Consider the following 23,515-nt stretch of genomic DNA (forward strand, 5'->3'; position numbering starts at 1 on the left):
GCCTGCTCGGACCCGTGTAAAAAACCTGAAGTTCGGGCGGGTTCGGATTCAGAGGAACCGAACCCGCTCATCTCTAGTATATTTATGTGGAGAGAAGTCTCCAGACTTGATCACACTCCCTGGAAATTTTTTCCCTGTGTGACTGCTCCCCAGCCTCTCAGGCTGGCATCCGTGGTTACCAGGACCCAGTCCTGAATGCCGAATCTGCGGCCCTTTAGTAGATGAGCACTCTGCAGCCACCGCAGAAGAAACACCCTTGTCCTTGGAGACAGGGTTATCCGCTGATGCATCTGAAGATGCGATCCGGACCATTTTTCCAGCAGATCCCACTGAAAAGTTCTTGCGTGAAATCTGCCGAATGGAATCGCTTCGTAAGAAGCCACCATTTTTCCCAGGACCCTTGTGCAATGATGCACTGACACTTTTCCTGGTTTTAGGAGGTTCCTGACTAGCTCGGATAACTCCCTGGCTTTCTTCTCCGGGAGAAACACCCTTTTCTGGACTGTGTCCAGAATCATCCCTAGGAACAGTAGACGTGTCGTCGGAAACAGCTGCGATTTTGGAATATTTAGAATCCACCCGTGCTGTCGTAGAACTACTTGAGATAGTGCTACTCCGACCTCCAACTGTTCTCTGGACCTTGCCCTTATCAGGCGATCGTCCATTTTCTTTGAAGAAGAATCATCATTTCGGCCATTACCTTGGTAAAGACCCGGGGTGCCGTGGACAATCCAAACGGCAGCGTCTGAAACTGATAGTGACAGTTCTGTACCACGAACCTGAGGTACCCTTGGTGAGAAGGGCAAATTGGGACATGGAGGTAAGCATCCCTGATGTCCAGGGACACCATATAGTCCCCTTCTTCCTGGTTCGCTATCACTGCTCTGAGTGACTCCATCTTGATTTGAACCTTTGTATGTAAGTGTTCAAATATTTCAGATTTAGAATAGGTCTCACCGAGCCATCTGGCTTCAGTACCACAATATAGTGTGGAATAATACCCCTTTCTTTGTTGTAGGAGGGGTACTTTGATTATCACCTGCTGGGAATACAGCTTGTGAATTGTTTCCAATACTGCCTCCCTGTCGGAGGGAGACGTTGGTAAAGCAAACTTCAGGAACCTGCGAGGGGGAGACGTCTCGAATTTCCAATCTGTACCCCTGGGATACTACTTGTAGGATCCAGGGGTCCACTTGCGAGTGAGCCCACTGCGTGCTGAAACTCTTGAGACGACCCCCCACCGCACCTGTTTGTACGGCCCCAGCGTCATGCTGAGGACTTGGCAGAAGCGGTGGAGGGCTTCTGTTCCTGGGAATGGGCTGCCTGCTGCAGTCTTCTTCCCTTTCCTCTATCCCTGGGCAGATATGACTGGCCTTTTGCCCGCTTGCCCTTATGGGGACGAAAGGACTGAGGCTGAAAAGACGATGTCTTTTTCTGCTGAGATGTGACTTGGGGTGAAAAAGGTGGATTTTCCAGCTGTTGCCGTGGCCACCAGGTCCGATGGACCGACCCCAAATAACTCCTCCCCTTTATACGGCAATACTTCCATGTGCCGTTTGGAATCTGCATCACCTGACCACTGTCGTGTCCATAAACATCTTCTGGCAGATATGGACATCGCACTTACTCTTGATGCCAGAGTGCAAATATCCCTCTGTGCATCTCGCATATAAAGAAATGCATCCTTTAAATGCTCTATAGTCAATAAAATACAGTCCCTGTCAAGGGTATCAATATTTTCAGTCAGGGAATCCGACCAAGCCACCCCAGCGCTGCCCATCCAGGCTGAGGTGATCGCTGGTCGCAGTATAACACCAGTATGTGTGTATATACTGTTTAGGATATTTTCCAGCCTCCTATCAGTTGGCTCTTTGAGGGCGGCCGTATCTGATAAGCGTGTGAGCGCCTTATCCACCCTAAGGGATGTTTCCCAACGCGCCATAACTTCTGGCGGGAAAGGGTATACCGCCAATAATTTTCTATCGGGGGAAACCCACGCATCATCACACACTTCATTTAATTTATCTGATTCAGGAAAAACTACAGGTAGTTTTTTCACACCCCACATAATACCCTTTTTTGTGGTACTTGTAGTATCAGAAATATGTAACACCTCCTTCATTGCCCTTAACATGTAACGTGTGGCCCTAAAGGAAAATACGTTTGTTTCTTCACCGTCGACACTGGAGTCAGTGTCCCTGTCTGTGTCTGTGTCGACCGACTGAGGTAAATGGGCGTTTTAAAGCCCCTGACGGTGTTTGAGACGCCTGGACAGGTACTAATTTGTTTGCCGGCCGTCTCATGTCGTCAACCGACCTTGCAGCGTGTTGACATTATCACGTAATTCCCTAAATACGCCATCCATTCCGGTGTCGACTCCCTAGAGAGTGACATCACCATTACAGGCAATTGCTCCGCCTCCTCACCAACATCGTCCTCATACATGTCGACACACACGTACCGACACCCAGCACACACACAGGGAATGCTCTGATAGAGGACAGGACCCCACTAGCCCTTTGGGGAGACAGAGGGAGAGTTTGCCAGCACACACCAAAACGCTATAATTTTACAGGGACAACCTTATATAAGTGTTTTCCCTTATAGCATCTTAATATGTAATAATATCGCCACAAAAATGCCCCCCCTCTCTGTTTTAACCCTGTTTCTGTAGTGCAGTGCAGGGGAGAGCCTGGGAGCCTTCCCACCAGCAGTTCTGTGAGGGAAAATGGCGCTGTGTGCTGAGGAGAATAGGCCCCGCCCCCTTTTCGGCGGGCTTCTTCTCCCGTTTTTCTGACAACCTGGCAGGGGTTAAATACATCCATATAGCCCCAGAGGCTATATGTGATGTATTTTTAGCCAGTATAGGTATTTTCATTGCTGCCCAGGGCGCCCCCCCCAGCGCCCTGCACCCTCAGTGACCGTTGGTGTGAAGTGTGCTGAGAGCAATGGCGCACAGCTGCAGTGCTGTGCGCTACCTCATGAAGACTGAGAAGTCTTCAGCCGCCGATTTCTGGATCTCTTCTCTCTTCAGCATCTGCAAGGGGGTCGGCGGCGCGGCTCCGGTGACCCATCCAGGCTGTACCTGTGATCGTCCCTCTGGAGCTAGTGTCCAGTAGCCTAAGAAGCCAATCCATCCTGCACGCAGGTGAGTTCACTTCTTCTCCCCTAAGTCCCTCGTTGCAGTGAGCCTGTTGCCAGCAGGACTCACTGAAAATAAAAAACCTAATAAAACTTTTACTCTAAGCAGCTCTTTAGGAGAGCCACCTAGATTGCACCCTTCTCGGCCGGCCACAAAAACCTAACTGAGGCTTGGAGGAGGGTCATGGGGGGAGGAGCCAGTGCACACCACCTGATCCTAAAGCGTTTACTTTTGTGCCCTGTCTCCTGCGGAGCCGCTATTCCCCATGGTCCTGACGGAGTCCCCAGCATCCACTTAGGACGTCAGAGAAAATCTGATATCCAAAATACTTCTGGTCCCAAGCATTTTGGATAAGGGATACTCAACCTGTACATGTATATATACACACACACACACACACACACACACACACACACACACACACACACACACACACACACATAAGGCCAGACAGCCCAGTGCAAGTGGGGTGATTGGCAGTACAGAGACTGATTCCACCATCCACAGCCATCAGCCGGCTCAGTCAACGGCCCTGCTGCTCTGTGCAGCCTGCTATAATAAACCACTCCAGAGACCTCAACTAGGCATCGCCCTCCAGCGGCAGAGGACGTGGCTATGAATTTCATGGGCCCACCAGGGATTACCCTAAATACCCATACACAGCCCAGTCCAAGCCTGAGCAGAAGAGCCCGGAAAGATGGCGACCAGCAGTCTGGAGCTGGAGGAGACCCTTTGGTCAGTACAGAGTGGCAGGTAGACACACGCTTGTACAAAAAAAAAAATATGGATGAGTCTTTTGGTGGCCACAGGATAGGTAAACAGAGTTATCGGGCTGGAAAGCAGTAAGACTTACGTCTTACTCCATGCCCATCCAGGCCACACCCCAATAAGACACAGTTTATCAAGGTCACCATCAAGGCCAGTTTTGATAAATCGTACCTTAGAAAAGCTACCCCCACAGTGTTGTATAAATATGTCCTTGCAGGTGTCCTAACACACAAGTGCTCAAACACAAACTGTGTTGCATTTTGGCCGGGTGATTTCGCACTAAGGGGCCTCCTTAAATTTCTACAAAGGTGGGTGAAAATGAAAATTTTCACCTACTAGAAAACATACATATTAAATATCCATGTACACCAGAAACATATTACCACGCCTCTACAGGTCTAGAAGTGAAGTCTAGCCTGAGCGCTATCGGTAATTAATAATAATATTAATTACCTGTCTTGGGTCGACTATTCCTGCGGTTCTATCTTCAGAGTATGCTTTGTAGTAAAGATGACCGCGCAGAAGCCCAGAGATGAAGGATGGCGGCTGATGACCTCACAATTCAATCGTGGAGATGGTCCACCTGAAAAAAAAAATTAGAGGCGCGATAATATGTTCCTGATATACATGCATATTTATTATTGTTTCTTTATATAGTACCACAAATAAGTGCAGTGCTGTATATAGAACACATGTCATCCATATCAGTCCCTGCCCCGCAGGAGCTTACAGTCTATATAAATCTAAAATAATATATAAAATATATAATAAAATAGAAAAATAAAATATACACTATATACAAAAAAATATAAATCTATACAAATATATATAGTAAAGGGCGCCTGTTAGTGTCTAATAAAATTATAGAGCTGATGTGATTGAGAACAGGATACTACTTATCTGTCATAAATAGACTTTTGCTTCAGTCATAGGACCAGTACAGGTACATGAAAAAAGAAGAACAAAATAACATAGCGCGTACTGTTTTTACGCAATCACAATCTACAGATCATATAAACCAATTGTGTGTTAAAAAACTTTCTGGGTAAAGGTAAATCCCACAAATTTAAAATCCACAGCCAGGGATTTTGTTTTAAAAGTTTTTCACCATAAAACACACATAAAACATAAAGGTAGACGTATAAAATATACAGTGTTCAATCTATAGATAAAATGGACCAATTATGTGTTTAAAACTTTCTGGGTATATGCAAGTCCCAAAAATTTAAAATCCACAGCCAGGGATTTTTTAAAAGTTTTTTCACAAAATTTAATAAAACACATAAAACATGAAAGGTAGAAGTAATGCGAGCGTACAAGATAAAATTGAATGACAAGCTTATCTGTCCATATTAGGACTGGGATACATCAGATCTTTCGTAAGCATCCAAGATAAATAGTAAAATTTCAAACGTACAAAAATTAAATATTAAAACAGCTTATCTGCCCATAAGGGAAGTTCAGGTGCATCAGGGACTGATGCACCTGAACTTCCCTTATGGGCAGATAAGCTGTTTTAATATTTAATTTTTGTACGTTTGAAATTTTACTATTTATCTTGGATGCTTACGAAAGATCTGATGTATCCCAGTCCTAATATGGACAGATAAGCTTGTCATTCAATTTTATCTTGTACGCTCGCATTACTTCTACCTTTCATGTTTTATGTGTTTTATTAAATTTTGTGAAAAAACTTTTAAAAAATCCCTGGCTGTGGATTTTAAATTTTTGGGACTTGCATATACCCAGAAAGTTTTAAACACATAATTGGTCCATTTTATCTATAGATTGAACACTGTATATTTTATACTTCTACCTTTATGTTTTATGTGTGTTTTATGGTGAAAAACTTTTAAAACAAAATCCCTGGCTGTGGATTTTAAATTTGTGGGATTTACCTTTACCCAGAAAGTTTTTTAACACACAATTGGTTTATATGATCTGTAGATTGTGATTGCGTAAAAACAGTACGCGCTATGTTATTTTGTTCTTCTTTTTTCATGTACCTGTACTGGTCCTATGACTGAAGCAAAAGTCTATTTATGACAGATAAGTAGTATCCTGTTCTCAATCACATCAGCTCTATAATTTTATTAGACACTAACAGGCGCCCTTTACTTCACTTTCTAAAAATTTTGTTTATGTGTTTTCCAAGCACATATCTATTGCTTAAGGTTGCAGCCACTCTTACTTTAGAGGAAGTGTCACTTATTCTATACACTTGATTTCATAATTTTACTATTTATTAGTGGTAGTGCACCGTGACATCTGAGCGCCCCCGTTTCTCTTTTCGACTATACAAATATATATCTCTAAAAATATAATCAAAAATATTGGGAGAAAACTATACATACTGGGAAAATTCACACATACGTAAACAGGAATGGACCGTATATAAACATTCAAGTAAAATATAAGAGCATAACGTACAGATAATAGCCATACCAGAGTAAGGAAAAACCAATAGCAACGCATGCGCACTCAAATCAAAACAGAATACAAAACCATAAAAATAAAACAGAACATAAAACGTTCAACCAGGTGAAAGCTATTGCAGCGAAAGGGACCCAAAACACCCCAGAAGATTGGGCCGGTATGTTAAGTGAGAGTCCAAGGAGATCAACTGGTCAGGGACAGTGATACCAAAGTCCTCCGGGACAGAAAAACAGTACTATGGCTCACCAGACCCATCCCCCATCTTCTGCATATTTTAACATGAAACGGACAGCCACAGATAATTCAGCTATCCGAGCCATCGGTCTGTTATAAGAGTGGAAAATGGCTTGGAGACCAAGCGTTCCATAGCATGGTCAGAAGGAACAGCCAATGTAGGAGAACAGAAAAGTTGCACAGGGTAGCCCTGAACAGTAGACTGGGGTGACCAAATCAACAAAGCAGGTGATAGCAAAAATCCATAGGATAACTGGAACAGGAGACTGAAGGTATAGTCAGGAGCTACACAGGGTCACACTGAACTGAAGACGGAAATATAGAGACAGCGAGACAGACGAACGAGTGAACAGTTCAAGCAAAAGACAACCAGGCTGCAGCAGGTAAGTATCAGGAGCAGGACTCTACAGAATAGCACTGAAACGGAGACTGGGATGACTAGATCAACAGAGAATGAAATAATGACAGCTTAACGCCAGCAGACCTCAGAGAGATCAGGGTGTCCAGTATCACAGAAGTGAGAAAGCGGAACAGCAGTCACCAGGGCCCCACAGACACATTGGGTCTAATTCAGACCTGATCGCTACGCTGCGTTTTCGTACACCTTGCGATCAGGTCTGAACTGCACATGCGTATGCACCGCAATACGCAGGCCGTCGGTCCGCAGCGACGGGGATCAGCGGGCAGTGACGGGATGTGCAAGAAAAGAGGCCGTTTGTGGGTGGCAACTGACCGTTTTCAGGGAGTGGCCGGAAAAACCCAGGAGGGACCAGGCGTTTGTAGGGAGTGTTTCTGACGTCAGCAACGGCCCCGATCATCGCACTGGAAGAGTAAGTCCTGGGCTGTGCAGAGACTGCACAAACTTCTGTTTGTGCAGCTCTCCTGCACAGCAATTTTCCCCTCCCCCTGTAGGCGGCTACTACCTGATCGCAGGGATGCAAAAAACGCACCCTAGCGATCAGGTCTGAAATACCCACATTATACGGCATTCAAAATGGAAACAGACAGAAGACCCCAGCAGCAGAGAAGCGACCAGCAGGCAGGAGCAGGTCAGCAGAACAGAACCCCAATTCAAGCGCAGCCATGGGACAGCAGCAGTCACCATAGAGGAACCCGCAATCAGGAGCCGCCAGGCGGTAGAGGATATCCCTCAAGCCAGCAGCTCAGCGGAGCAAAGATACCCGGCACAGCACACGGAATCGCTCTGGAGCAGAGCTCAGGATCCAAGAAGGCTGCGGCTTGCAGGAGAATCGTGCAGCGACACGGCACCACGGGGGATCAAGAGCAACACTGGCACAGGCAACTGCAGGACCCAGGGGGAGACTGTCCACCTTCAGGGGGGACCAAACACCCAGAGAGACCTTCGCGGTCACAGGAGGCAGTGACGGACTGAGTCCTAAAGGGCTCACAGGGGAATGCAATGACAAGGGCCTTCTGAAAGGGTGTGACCAGCACATAAACATAGTAAACATACCTATACATAGTGTACATATACATACTTACAGTACACATGGAGCCACGCTAATCGTGGCTCTGTCTGTGCCTAGGCGTGCCTATCGCTAGAGCGTCTCCGTCCGCGCATCCATGACGGAGACTCACCCCATTCACCAGAATGGAAGAGCGTCTCCATCCAGGGTGAGCGCGCTTCCGTGATGGAGACGCGCCCCATTCACTAGAATGGGAGAGTGTCTCTGTGCACTCCGGTGGGGCTAGGCGGACAGATCACCTAGTCATGCCGGGAGTGCAGGCCTGCGATGGAGCCGCCTCAGATGAGCGCGGCTCCATCTGTATATGTGCACAGACTCAGTATATATACATACATACATATACAGCAGGCGTAGGCAATGTCCAAGACTCCAGATGCTATGGAACTGAACATCCCAGTATGCCGTGCTACAATTACAGCTTGCTCTAATAGCAAAACTGTGGCAAGGCATGTTGAGATGTGACATGACATCGCAACTGAAATGCTGAACGTAACTTACATATACATAGTATACATAACAATACATAGTATACATAAACATATACACTGTATACATAGTATACATATACATAAATAGTACACACACATATATATATACAGGTTGAGTATCCCATATCCAAATATTCCGAAATACGGAATATTCCGAAATACAGACTTTTTTGAGTGAGAGTGAGATAGTGAAACCTTTGTTTTCTGATGGCTTAATGTACACAAACTTTGTTTAATACACAAAGTTATTAAAAATATTGTATTAAATGACCTTCAGGCTGTGTGTATAAGGTGTATATGAAACATAAATGAATTGTGTGAATGTACACACACTTTGTTTAATGCACAAAGTTATTAAAAATATTGGCTAAAATGACCTTCAGGCTGTGTGTATAAGGTGTATATGAAACATAAATGCATTCTGTGCTTAGACTTAGGTCCCATCGCCATGATAATAAGAATTTACTTACCGATAATTCTATTTCTCGTAGTCCGTAGTGGATGCTGGGGACTCCGTCAGGACCATGGGGATTAGCGGCTCCGCAGGAGACAGGGCACAAAAGTAAAAGCTTTAGGATCAGGTGGTGTGCACTGGCTCCTCCCCCTATGACCCTCCTCCAAGCCTCAGTTAGGATACTGTGCCCGGACGAGCGTACACAATAAGGAAGGATTTTGAATCCCGGGTAAGACTCATACCAGCCACACCAATCACACTGTACAACCTGTGATCTGAACCCAGTTAACAGCATGATAACAGCGGAGCCTCTGAAAAGATGGCTCACAACAATAATAACCCGATTTTTGTAACAATAACTATGTACAAGTATTGCAGACAATCCGCACTTGGGATGGGCGCCCAGCATCCACTACGGACTACGAGAAATAGAATTATCGGTAAGTAAATTCTTATTTTCTCTGACGTCCTAAGTGGATGCTGGGGACTCCGTCAGGACCATGGGGATTATACCAAAGCTCCCAAACGGGCGGGAGAGTGCGGATGACTCTGCAGCACTGAGTGAGAGAACTCCAGGTCCTCCTCAGCCAGGGTGTGCCCCTGACCAAGTAGCAGCTCGGCAAAGTTGTAAAGCCGAGACCCCTCGGGCAGCCGCCCAAGATGAGCCCACCTCTCTTGTGGAATGGGCATTTACATATTTTGGCTGTGGCAGGCCTGCCACAGAATGTGCAAGCTGAATTGTACTACACATCCAACTAGCAATCGTCTGCTTAGAAGCAAGAGCACCCAGTTTGTTGGGTGCATACAGGATAACAGCAAGTCAGTTTTCCTGACTCCAGCCGTCCTGGAACCTATATTTTCAGGGCCCTGACAACATCTAGCAACTTGGAGTCCTCCAAGTCCCTAGTAGCCGCAGGTACCACAATAAGCTGGTTCAGGTGAAACGCTGACACCACCTTAGGGAGAAACTGGGGACGAGTCCGCAGCTCTGCCCTGTCCGAATGGACAATCAGATATGGGCTTTTGTGAGACAAAGCCGCCAATTCTGACACTCGCCTGGCCGAGGCCAGGGCCAACATCATGGTCACTTTCCATGTGAAATATTTCAAATCCACAGATTTGAGCGGTTTAAACCAATGTGATTTGAGGAATCCCAGAACTACGTTGAGATCCCACAGTGCCACTGGAGGCACAAAAGGGGGTTGTATATGCAGTACTCCCTTGACAAACTTCTGGACTTCAGGAACTGAAGCCAATTCTTTCTGGAAGAAAATCGACAGGGCCGAAATTTGAACCTTAATGGACCCCAATTTGAGGCCCATAGACACTCCTGTTTGCAGGAAATGCAGGAATCGACCGAGTTGAAATCTCTTCGTGGGGCCTTCCTGGCCTCACACCACGCAACATATTTTCGCCACATGTGGTGATAATGTTGTGCGGTCACCTCCTTCCTGGCTTTGACCAGGGTAGGAATGACCTCTTCCGGAATGCCTTTTTCCCTTAGGATCCGGCGTTCAACCGCCATGCCGTCAAACGCAGCCGCGGTAAGTCTTGGAACAGACATGGTACTTGCTGAAGCAAGTCCCTTCTTAGCGGCAGAGGCCATGAGTCCTCTGTGAGCATCTCTTGAAGTTCCGGGTACCAAGTCCTTCTTGGCCAATCCGGAGCCACGAGTATAGTTCTTACTCCTCTACGTCTTATAATTCTCAGTACCTTAGGTATGAGAAGCAGAGGAGGGAACACATACACCGACTGGTACACCCACGGTGTTACCAGAACGTCCACAGCTATTGCCTGAGGGTCTCTTGACCTGGCGCAATACCTGTCCAGTTTTTTGTTCAGGCGGGACGCCATCATGTCCACCTTTGGTCTTTTCCAACGGTTCACAATCATGTGGAAGACTTCCCGATGAAGTCCCCACTCTCCCGGGTGGAGGTCGTGCTGAGGAAGTCTGCTTCCCAGTTGTCCACTCCCGGAATGAACACTGCTGACAGTGCTAACACATGATTTTCCGCCCAGCGAAGAATCCTTGCAGTTTCTGCCATTGCCCTCCTGCTTCTTGTGCCGCCCAGTCTGTTTACGTGGGCGACTGCCGTGATGTTGTCCCACTGGATCAATACCGGCTGACCTTGAATCAGAGGTCTTGCTAAGCTTAGAGCATTGTAAATTGCTCTTAGCTCCAGTATATTTATGTGGAGAGAAGTCTCCAGACTTGATCACACTCCCTGGAAATTTTTTCCTTGTGTGACTGCTCCCCAGCCTTTCAGGCTGGCATCCGTGGTCACCAGGACCCAGTCCTGAATGCCGAATCTGTGGCCCTTTAATAGATGAGCACTCTGCAGCCACCACAGAAGAGACACCCTTGTCCTTGGAGATAGGGTTATCCGCTGATGCATCTGAAGATGCGATCCGGACCATTTTTCCAGCAGATCCCACTGAAAAGTTCTTGCGTGAAATCTGCCGAATGGAATCGCTTCGTAAGAAGCCACCATTTTTCCCAGGACCCTTGTGCAATGATGCACTGACACTTTTCCTGGTCTTAGGAGGTTCCTGACTAGCTCGGATAACTCCCTGGCTTTCTCCTCCGGGAGAAACACCTTTTTCTGGACTGTGTCCAGAATCATCCCTAGGAACAGCAGACGTGTCGTCGGAGACAGCTGCGATTTTGGAATATTTAGAATCCACCCGTGCTGTCGTAGAACTACTTGAGATAGTGCTACTCCGACCTCCAACTGTTCTCTGGACCTTGCCCTTATCAGGAGATCGTCCAAGTAAGGGATAATTAAGACGCCTTTTCTTTGAAGAAGAATCATCATTTCGGCCATTACCTTGGTAAAGACCCGGGGTGCCGTGGACAATCCAAACGGCAGCGTCTGAAACTGATAGTGACAGTTTTGTACCACGAACCTGAGGTACCCTTGGTGAGAAGGGCAAATTGGGACATGGAGGTAAGCATCCTTGATGTCCAGGGACACCATATAGTCCCCTTCTTCCTGGTTCGCTATCACTGCTCTGAGTGACTCCATCTTGATTTGAACCTTTGTATGTAAGTGTTCAAATATTTCAGATTTAGAATAGGTCTCACCGAGCCGTCTGGCTTCAGTACCACAATATAGTGTGGAATAATACCCCTTTCCTTGTTGTAGGAGGGGTACTTTGATTATCACCTGCTGGGAATACAGCTTGTGAATTGTTTCCAATACTGCCTCCCTGTCGGAGGGAGACGTTGGTAAAGCAGACTTCAGGAACCTGCGAGGGGGAGACGTCTCGAATCTCCAATCTGTACCCCTGGGATACTACTTGTAGGATCCAGGGGTCCACTTGCGAGTGAGCCCACTGCGCGCTGAAACTCTTGAGACGACCCCCCACCGCAGCTGAGTCCGCTTGTACGGCCCCAGCGTCATGCTGAGGACTTGGCAAAAGCGGTGGAGGGCTTCTGTTCCTGGGAATGGGCTGCCTGCTGCAGTCTTCTTCCCTTTCCTCTATCCCTGGGCAGATATGACTGGCCTTTTGCCTGCTTGCCCTTATGGGGACGAAAGGACTGAGGCTGAAAAGACGGTGTCTTTTTCTGCTGAGATGTGACTTGGGGTAAAAAAAAAAGGTGGATTTTCCAGCTGTTGCCGTGGCCACCAGGTTCCGATGGACCGACCCCAAATAACTCCTCCCCTTTATACGGCAATACTTCCATGTGCCGTTTGGAATCTGCATCACCTGACCACTGTCGTGTCCATAAACATCTTCTGGCAGATATGGACATCGCACTTACTCTTGATGCCAGAGTGCAAATATCCCTCTGTGCATCTCGCATATATAGAAATGCATCCTTTAAATGCTCTATAGTCAATAAAATACTGTCCCTGTCAAGGGTATCAATATTTTCAGTCAGGGAATCCGACCAAGCCACCCCAGCGCTGCACATCCAGGCTGAGGCGATCGCTGGTCGCAGTATAACACCAGTATGTGTGTATATACTTTTTAGGATATTTTCCAGCCTCCTATCAGCTGGCTCCTTGAGGGCGGCCGTATCTGGAGACGGTAACGCCACTTGTTTTAATAAGCGTGTGAGCGCCTTATCCACCCTAAGGGGTGTTTCCCAACGCGCCCTAACTTCTGGCGGGAAAGGGTATAACGCCAATAATTTTCTATCGGGGAAAACCCACGCATCATCACACACTTCATTTAATTTATCTGATTCAGGAAAAACTACAGGTAGTTTTTTCACACCCCACATAATACCCTCTTTTGTGGTACTTGTAGTATCAGAAATATGTAACACCTCCTTCATTGCCCTTAACATGTAACGTGTGGCCCAAATGGAAAATACGTTTGTTTCTTCACCGTCGACACTGGAGTCAGTGTCCGTGTCTGTGTCGACGGACTGAGGTAAATGGGCGTTTTAAAGCCCCTGACGGTGTTTGAGACGCCTGGACAGGTACTAATTGGTTTGCCGGCCGTCTCATGTCGTCAACCGACCTTGCAGCGTGTTGACATTATCACGTAATTCCCTAAATAAGCCATCCATTCCGGTGTCGACTCCCTAGAGAGTGACATCACCATTACAGGCAATTGCTCCGCCTCCTCACCAACATCGTCCTCATACATGTCGACACACACGTACCGACACACAGCACACACACAGGGAATGCTCTGATAGAGGACAGGACCCCACTAGCCCTTTGGGGAGACAGAGGGAGAGATTGCCAGCACACACCAAAACGCTATAATTATACAGGGACAACCTTTATATAAGTGTTTTTCCCTTATAGCATCTTAATATATATAATCATATCGCCAAATAAATGCCCCCCCTCTCTGTTTTAACCCTGTTTCTGTAGTGCAGTGCAGGGGAGAGCCTGGGAGCCTTCCCACCAGCATTTCTGTGAGGGAAAATGGCGCTGTGTGCTGAGGAGAATAGGCTCCGCCCCCTTTTCGGCGGGCTTCTTCTCCCGTTTTTCTGAGACCTGGCAGGGGTTAAATACATCCATATAGCCCCAGGGGCTATATGTGATGTATCTTTTAGCCAGTATAGGTATTTCATTGCTGCCCAGGGCGCCCCCCCCCAGCGCCCTGCACCCTCAGTGACCGCTGGTGTGAAGTGTGCTGACAACAATGGCGCACAGCTGCAGTGCTGTGCGCTACCTCATGAAGACTGAAAAGTCTTCTGCCGCCGGTTTCTGGACCTCTTCACTCTTCGGCATCTGCAAGGAGGTCGGCGGCGCGGCTCTGGGACCGGACTCCATGGCTGGGCCTGTGTTCGATCCCTATGGAGCTAATGGTGTCCAGTAGCCTAAGAAGCCAATCCATCCTGCACGCAGGTGAGTTCACTTCTTCTCCCCTAAGTCCCTCGTAGCAGTGAGCCTGTTGCCAGCAGGACTCACTGAAAATAAAAAACCTAACAAAACTTTTACTCTAGGCAGCTCTTTAGGAGAGCCACCTAGATTGCACCCTTCTCGGCCGGGCACAAAAATCTAACTGAGGCTTGGAGGAGGGTCATAGGGGGAGGAGCCAGTGCACACCACCTGATCCTAAAGCTTTTACTTTTGTGCCCTGTCTCCTGCGGAGCCGCTAATCCCCATGGTCCTGACGGAGTCCCCAGCATCCACTTAGGACGTCAGAGAAATCTCATTATGGTATGCAATTATTCCAAAATATGGAAAAATCCCATATCCAAAATACCTCTGGTCCCAAGCATTTTGGATAAGGGATACTTAACCTGTACATGTATATACAGACACACACACACACACACACACACACACACACACACACATATAAGGCCGGACAGCCCAGTGCAAGTGGGGTGATTGGCAGTACAGAGACTGATTCCACCATCCACAGCCATCAGCCGGCTCAGTCAACGGCCCGATGACTGCCCGGCAAGCAGCTGCACTGTGCAGCCTGCTATAATAAACCACTCCGGAGACCTCAACTAGGCATCGCCCTCCAGCGGCAGAGGACGTGGCTATGAATTTCATGGGCCCACCAGGGATTACCCTAAATACCCATACACAGCCCAGTCCAAGCCTGAGCAGAAGAGCCCGGAAAGATGGCGACCAGCAGTCTGGAGCTGGAGGAGACCCTTTGGTCAGTACAGAGTGGCAGGTAGACACACGCTTGTACAAAAAAAAAAATATGGATGAGTCTTTTGGTGGCCACAGGATAGGTAAAGAGAGTTATCGGGCTGGAAAGCAGTAAGACTTACGTCTTACTCCATGTCCATCCAGGCCACACCCCAATAAGACACAGTTTATCAAGGTCACCATCAAGGCCAGTTTTGATAAATCGTGCCTTAGAAAAGCTACCCCCACAGTGTTGTATAAATATGTCCTTGCAGGTGTCCTAACACACAAGTGCTCAAACACAAACTGTGTTGCATTTTGGCAGGGTGATTTCGCACTAAGGGGGCTCCTTAAATTTCTACAAAGGTGGGTGAAAATGAAAATTTTCACCTACTAGAAAACATACATATTAAATATCCATGTACACCAGAAACATATTACCACGCCTCTACAGGTCTAGAAGTGAAGTCTAGCCTGAGCGCTATCGGTAATTAATAATAATATTAATTACCTGTCTTGGGTCGACTATTCCTGCGGTTCTATTTTCAGAGTTTGCTTTGTAGTAAAGATGACCGCGCAGAAGCCCAGAGATGAAGGATGGCGGCTGATGGCCTCACAATTCAATCGTGGAGATGGTCCACCTGAAAAAAAAAATTAGAGGCGCGATAATATGTTCCTGATATACATGCATATTTATTATTGTTTCTTTATATAGTACCACAAATAAGTGCAGTGCTGTATATAGAACACATGTCATCCATATCAGTCCCTGCCCCGCAGGAGCTTACAGTCTATATAAATCTAAAATAATATATAAAATAAGATTTTACTTACCGATAAATCTATTTCTCGTAGTCCGTAGTGGATGCTGGGGACTCCGTCAGGACCATGGGGATTAGCGGCTCCGCAGGAGACAGGGCACAAAAAATAAGATTTTACTTACCGATAAATCTATTTCTCGTAGTCCGTAGTGGATGCTGGGGACTCCGTCAGGACCATGGGGATTAGCGGCTCCGCAGGAGACAGGGCACAAAAATAAAGCTTTAGGATCAGGTGGTGTGCACTGGCTCCTCCCCCTATGACCCTCCTCCAAGCCTCAGTTAGGATACTGTGCCCGGACGAGCGTACACAATAAGGAAGGATTTTGAATCCCGGGTAAGACTCATACCAGCCACACCAATCACACCGTACAACTTGTGATCTGAACCCAGTTAACAGTATGACAACGTAGGAGCCTCTGAACAGACGGCTCACAACAAGAACAACCCGATTTTTTTGTAACAATAACTATGTACAAGTATTGCAGACAATCCGCACTTGGGATGGGCGCCCAGCATCCACTACGGACTACGAGAAATAGATTTATCGGTAAGTAAAATCTTATTTTCTCTAACGTCCTAGTGGATGCTGGGGACTCCGTCAGGACCATGGGGATTATACCAAAGCTCCCAAACGGGCGGGAGAGTGCGGATGACTCTGCAGCACCGAATGAGAGAACTCCAGGTCCTCTTTAGCCAGGGTATCAAATTTGTAGAATTTTACAAACGTGTTCTCCCCCGACCACGTAGCTGCTCGGCAGAGTTGTAATGCCGAGACCCCTCGGGCAGCCGCCCAGGATGAGCCCACCTTCCTTGTGGAATGGGCCTTGACAGATTTAGGCTGTGGCAGGCCTGCCACAGAATGTGCAAGTTGAATTGTGCTACAAATCCAACGAGCAATCGTCTGCTTAGAAGCAGGAGCACCCAGCTTGTTGGGTGCATACAGTATAAACAGCGAGTCAGATTTTCTGACTCCAGCCGTCCTTGAAATATATATTTTCAATGCCCTGACAACGTCCAGCAACTTGGAATCCTCCAAATCGCTAGTAGCCGCAGGCACCACAATAGGCTGGTTCAGGTGAAACGCTGACACCACCTTAGGCAGAAAATGAGGACGCGTCCGCAGTTCTGCCCTGTCCGAATGGAAAATCAGATATGGGCTTTTATACGATAAAGCCGCCAATTCTGACACTCTCCTGGCTGAAGCCAGGGCCAGTAGCATGGTTACTTTCCATGTAAGATATTTCAAATCCGCCGATTTGAGTGGCTCAAACCAATGGGATTTGAGAAAATCCAAAACTACATTAAGGTCCCACGGAGCCACTGGGGGCACAACCGGGGGCTGTATATGTAGTACTCCTTTTACAAAAGTCTGGACTTCAGGAACTGAAGCCAATTCTTTCTGGAAGAAAATCGACAGGGCCGAAATTTGAACCTTAATGGACCCCAACTTGAGGCCCATAGACAATCCTGTTTGCAGGAAATGTAGGAATCGACCCAATTGAAATTCCTCCGTGAGGGCCTTCCTGGCCTCACACCACGCAACATATTTTCTCCAAATGCGGTGATAATGTTGTGCAGTCACCTCCTTCCTGGCTTTAACCAGTGTAGGAATGACCTCTTCTGGAATGCCTTTTTCCCTTAGAATTCGGCGTTCAACCGCCACGCCGTCAAACGCAGCCGCGGTAAGTCTTGGAATAGACACGGTCCCTGCTGAATCAGGTCCCGTCTTAGAGGTAGAGGCCACGGATTTTCCGTGAGCATCTCCTGAAGTTCCGGGTACCAAGTTCTTCTTGGCCAATCCGGAGCCACGAGTATCGTTCTTACTCCCCTTTGCCGTATAATTCTCAGTACTTTGGGTATGAGAGGCAGAGGAGGAAACACATACACAGACTGGAACACCCACGGTGTTACCAGAGCGTCCACAGCTATTGCCTGAGGGTCTCTTGACCTGGCGCAATACCTGTCCAGTTTTTTGTTGAGGCGAGACGCCATCATATCCACCTTTGGTTTTTCCCAACGGTTCACAATCATGTGGAAGACTTCTGGATGAAGTCCCCACTCTCCCTGGTGTAGATCGTGTCTGCTGAGGAAGTCTGCTTCCCAGTTGTCCACTCCCGGAATGAACACTGCTGACAGTGCTATCACATGATCTTCCGCCCAGCGAAGAATCCTTGCAGCTTCTGCCATTGCTCTCCTGCTTCTTGTGCCGCCCTGTCTGTTTACGTGGGCGACTGCCGTGATGTTGTCCGACTGGATCAACACCGGCTGACCCTGAAGCAGGGGTTTTGCCAGGCTTAGAGCATTGTAAATCGCTCTTAGCTCCAGTATATTTATGTGAAGAGACATCTCCAGGCTTGACCATACTCCCTGGAAGTTTCTTCCCTGTGTGACCGCTCCCCAGCCTCTCAGACTGGCATCCGTGGTCACCAGGACCCAGTCCTGTATGCCGAATCTGCGGCCTTCTAACAGATGAGCACTCTGCAACCACCACAGAAGAGACACCCTCGTCCGTGGCGATAAGGTTATCCGCTGATGCATCTGCAGATGCGATCCGGACCATTTGTCCAGCAGATCCCACTGAAAAGTTCGTGCGTGGAATCTGCCGAATGGGATTGCTTCGTAAGAAGCCACCATCTTTCCCAGGACTCTTGTGCATTGATGCACAGACACTTTTCCTGGTTTTAGGAGGTTCCTGACAAGTTCGGATAACTCCTTGGCTTTCTCCTCCGGAAGAAACACCTTTTTCTGAACCGTGTCCAGAATCATTCCCAGGAACAGCAGACGTGTTGTCGGGGTCAACTGAGATTTTGGAAAATTCAGAATCCACCCGTGTTGTTGCAGCACTACTTGGGTTAGTGCTACTCCGTCCTCCAGCTGTTCTCTGGACCTTGCCCTTATCAGGAGATCGTCCAAGTAAGGGATAATTAATACGCCTCTTCTTCGCAGAAGAATCATCATTTCGGCCATTACCTTGGTAAAGACCCGAGGTGCCGTGGACAATCCAAACGGCAGCGTCTGAAACTGATAATGACAGTTTTGCACCACGAACCTGAGGTACCCTTGATGTGAAGGGCAAATTGGGACATGCAGGTAAGCATCTTTTATGTCCAGGGACACCATAAAGTCCCCTTCTTCCAGATTCGCTATCACTGCTCTGAGTGATTCCATCTTGAACTTGAATTTTTGTATGTACAGGTTTAAAGATTTCAGATTTAGAATAGGTCTTACCGAGCCGTCCGGCTTCGGTACCACAAATAGCGTGGAGTAATACCCCTTTTCCTGTTGTAGGAGGGGTACCTTGACTATCACCTGCTGAGAAAACAGCTTGTGAATGGCTTCCAATACCGTCGCCCTGTCTGAGGGAGACGTTGGCAAAGCAGACTTTAGGAACCGGCGAGGGGGAGACTTCTCGAATTCCAACCTGTAACCCTGAGATACTACCTGCAGGATCCAGGGGTCCACCTGTGAGCAAGCCCACTGCGCGCTGAAATTCTTGAGTCGACCCCCCACCGTTCCTGAGTCCGCTTGTAAAGCCCCAGCGTCATGCTGAGGGCTTTGCAGAACCCGCGGAGGGCTTCTGTTCCTGGGAAGGAGCTGCTTGCTGCCCTCTCTTACCCTTTCCTCTGCCTCGGGGCAGATATGACTGTCCTTTTGCCCGCTTCTTATAGGACCGAAAGGACTGCGGCTGAAAAGACGGTGTCTTTTTCTGTTGGGAGGGGGTCTGAGGTAAAAAGGTGGATTTCCCGGCAGTTGCCGTGGCCACCAAATCCGATAGACCGACGCCAAATAATTCCTCCCCTTTATACGGCAATACTTCCATATGCCGTTTGGAATCCGCATCACCTGACCACTGTCGTGTCCATAAACTTCTTCTGGCAGATATGGACATCGCACTTACTCTCGATGCCAGAGTGCAAATATCCCTCTGAGCATCTCGCATATAAAGAAAAGCATCCTTTAATTGCTCTAAAGTCTGTAAAATACTGTCCCTATCCAGGGTATCAATATTTTCAGTCAGGGAATCCGACCAGACCACCCCAGCACTGCACATCCAGGCTGAGGCGATGGCTGAACGCAGTATAACACCAGTATGTGTGTATATACTTTTTAGGGTAGTTTCCAGCCTCCTATCAGCTGGATCCTTGAGGGCGGCCGTATCAGGAGACGGTAACGCCACTTGTTTTGATAAGCGTGTGAGCGCCTTAGCCACCTTAGGGGGTGTTTCCCAGCGCGCCCTAACCTCTGGCGGGAAAGGGTATAATGCCAATAACTTTTTTGAAATTAGCACTTTTCTATCTGGGTTAACCCACGCTTCATCACATACATCATTCAATTCCTCTGATTCAGGAAAAACTACAGGTAGTTTTTTCACCCCCCACATAATACCCCTTTTTGTGGTACTTGTAGTATCAGAGATATGCAAAGCCTCCTTCATTGCCGTGATCATATAACGTGTGGCCCTACTGGAAAATACGTTTGTTTCTTCACCGTCGACACTAGATTCAGTGTCCGTGTCTGGGTCTGTGTCGACCGACTGAGGTAAAGGGCGTTTTACAGCCCCTGACGGTGTCTGAGACGCCTGGGCAGGTACTAACTGGTTTTCCGGCCGTCTCATGTCGTCAACTGATTTTTGTAATGTGCTGACATTATCACGTAATTCCATAAACAAAGCCATCCATTCCGGTGTCGACTCCCTGGGGGGTGACATCACCATTACCGGCAATTGCTCTGCCTCCACACCAACATCGTCCTCAAACATGTCGACACACACGTACCGACACACAGCAGACACACAGGGAATGCTCTATTGAAGACAGGACCCCACTAGCCCTTTGGGGAGACAGAGGGAGAGTTTGCCAGCACACACCCAAGCGCTATAATATATATGGGAACAACCCTATATAAGTGTTGTATCCTTATAGCAGCTTAAATATAGTAATATCGCCAAAAAAAGTGCCCCCCCTCTCTGTTTTACCCTGTTTCTGTAGTGCAGTGCAGGGGAGAGTCCTGGGAGCCTTCCTCACAGCGGAGCTGAGCAGGAAAATGGCGCTGTGTGCTGAGGAGAATAAGCCCCGCCCCCTATTTCGGCGGGCTCTTCTCCGGAGTTTGTGAGATCTGGCAGGGGTTAAATACATCCATATAGCCTCAAGGGCTATATGTGATGTATTTTTTTAGCCATAAAAAGGTATTATACATTGCTGCCCAGGGCGCCCCCCCAGCGCCCTGCACCCTCCGTGACCGCTGTGTGAAGTGTGCTGACAACAATGGCGCACAGCTGCAGTGCTGTGCGCTACCTCAGGAAGACTAAAAAGTCTTCTGCCGCCTGCTTCTGGACCTCTTCCATCTTCGGCATCTGCAAGGGGGGTCGGCGGCGCGGCTCCGGGACCGGACTCCATGGCTGGGCCTGTGTTCGATCCCTCTGGAGCTAATGGTGTCCAGTAGCCTAAGAAGCCAATCCATCCTGCACGCAGGTGAGTTGACTTCTCTCCCCTAAGTCCCTCGATGCAGTGAGCCTGTTGCCAGCAGGACTCACTGAAAATAAAAAACCTAAAAACTTTTTCTAAGCAGCTCTTTAGGAGAGCCACCTAGATTGCACCCTGCTCGGACGGGCACAAAAACCTAACTGAGGCTTGGAGGAGGGTCATAGGGGGAGGAGCCAGTGCACACCACCTGATCCTAAAGCTTTATTTTTGTGCCCTGTCTCCTGCGGAGCCGCTAATCCCCATGGTCCTGACGGAGTCCCCAGCATCCACTAGGACGTTAGAGAAATAAAGCTTTAGGATCAGGTGGTGTGCACTGGCTCCTCCCCCTATGACCCTCCTCCAAGCCTCAGTTAGGATACTGTGCCCGGACGAGCGTACACAATAAGGAAGGATTTTGAATCCCGGGTAAGACTCATACCAGCCACACCAATCACACCGTACAACTTGTGATCTGAACCCAGTTAACAGTATGACAAACGTAGGAGCCTCTGAACAGACGGCTCACAACAATAACAACCCGATTTTTTTGTAACAATAACTATGTACAAGTATTGCAGACAATCCGCACTTGGGATGGGCGCCCAGCATCCACTACGGACTACGAGAAATAGATTTATCGGTAAGTAAAATCTTATTTTCTCTGACGTCCTAGTGGATGCTGGGGACTCCGTCAGGACCATGGGGATTATACCAAAGCTCCCAAACTGGCGGGAGAGTGCGGATGACTCTGCAGCACCGAATGAGAGAACTCCAGGTCCTCTTTAGCCAGGGTATCAAATTTGTAGAATTTTACAAACGTGTTCTCCCCCGACCACGTAGCTGCTCGGCAGAGTTGTAATGCCGAGACCCCTCGGGCAGCCGCCCAGGATGAGCCCACCTTCCTTGTGGAATGGGCCTTGACAGATTTAGGCTGTGGCAGGCCTGCCACAGAATGTGCAAGTTGAATTGTGCTACAAATCCAACGAGCAATCGTCTGTTTAGAAGCAGGAGCACCCAGCTTGTTGGGTGCATACAGTATAAACAGCGAGTCAGATTTTCTGACTCCAGCCGTCCTTGAAATATATATTTTCAATGCCCTGACAACGTCCAGCAACTTGGAATCCTCCAAATCGCTAGTAGCCGCAGGCACCACAATAGGCTGGTTCAGGTGAAACGCTGACACCACCTTAGGCAGAAACTGAGGACGCTTCCGCAGTTCTGCCCTGTCCGAATGGAAAATCAGATATGGGCTTTTATACGATAAAGCCGCCAATTCTGACACTCTCCTGGCTGAAGCCAGGGCCAGTAGCATGGTTACTTTCCATGTAAGATATTTCAAATCCGCCGATTTGAGTGGCTCAAACCAATGGGATTTGAGAAAATCCAAAACTACATTAAGGTCCCACGGAGCCACTGGGGGCACAACCAGGGCTGTATATGTAGTACTCCTTTTACAAAAGTCTGGACTTCAGGAACTGAAGCCAATTCTTTCTGGAAGAAAATCGACAGGGCCGAAATTTGAACCTTAATGGACCCCAATTTGAGGCCCATAGACAATCCTGTTTTCAGGAAATGTAGGAATCGACCCAATTGAAATTCCTCCGTGGGGGCCTTCCTGGCCTCACACCACGCAACATATTTTCTCCAAATGCGGTGATAATGTTGTGCAGTCACCTCCTTCCTGGCTTTTACCAGTGTAGGAATGACCTCTTCCGGAATGCCTTTTTCCCTTAGAATTCGGCGTTCAACCGCCATGCCGTCAAACGCAGCCGCGGTAAGTCTTGGAATAGACACGGTCCCTGCTGAAGCAGGTCCCGTCTTAGAGGTAGAGGCCACGGATCTTCCGTGAGCATCTCCTGAAGTTCCGGGTACCAAGTTCTTCTTGGCCAATCCGGAGCCACGAGTATCGTTCTTACTCCCCTTTGCCGTATAATTCTCAGTACTTTTGGTATGAGAGGCAGAGGAGGAAACACATACACTGACTGGAACACCCACGGTGTTACCAGAGCGTCCACAGCTATTGCCTGAGGGTCTCTTGACCTGGCGCAATACCTGTCCAGTTTTTTGTTGAGGCGAGACGCCATCATATCCACCTTTGGTTTTTCCCAACGGTTCACAATCATGTGGAAGACTTCTGGATGAAGTCCCCACTCTCCCGGGTGTA

General features: G+C 48.0%; 1 long non-coding RNA gene across 1 annotated transcript in view; it reads right to left on the reverse strand.

The window, feature by feature from the left end:
• Positions 1-3,408: 3,408 nt before the first annotated feature.
• Positions 3,409-23,515, reverse strand: part of LOC134933340 (uncharacterized) — a 32,387-nt gene continuing 12,280 nt past the window's right edge. Inside the window, exons 3-4 of the long non-coding RNA XR_010179677.1 lie at positions 15,580-15,709; positions 3,409-4,493 (exon numbers count right to left, since the gene is read on the reverse strand). This is a non-coding gene — a long non-coding RNA (uncharacterized LOC134933340). The remainder of the gene's footprint in view (positions 4,494-15,579; positions 15,710-23,515) is intronic.

Source organism: Pseudophryne corroboree, chromosome 6, assembly GCF_028390025.1.
Source record: "Pseudophryne corroboree isolate aPseCor3 chromosome 6, aPseCor3.hap2, whole genome shotgun sequence".
Taxonomy (NCBI): Eukaryota; Metazoa; Chordata; class Amphibia; order Anura; family Myobatrachidae; genus Pseudophryne; species Pseudophryne corroboree.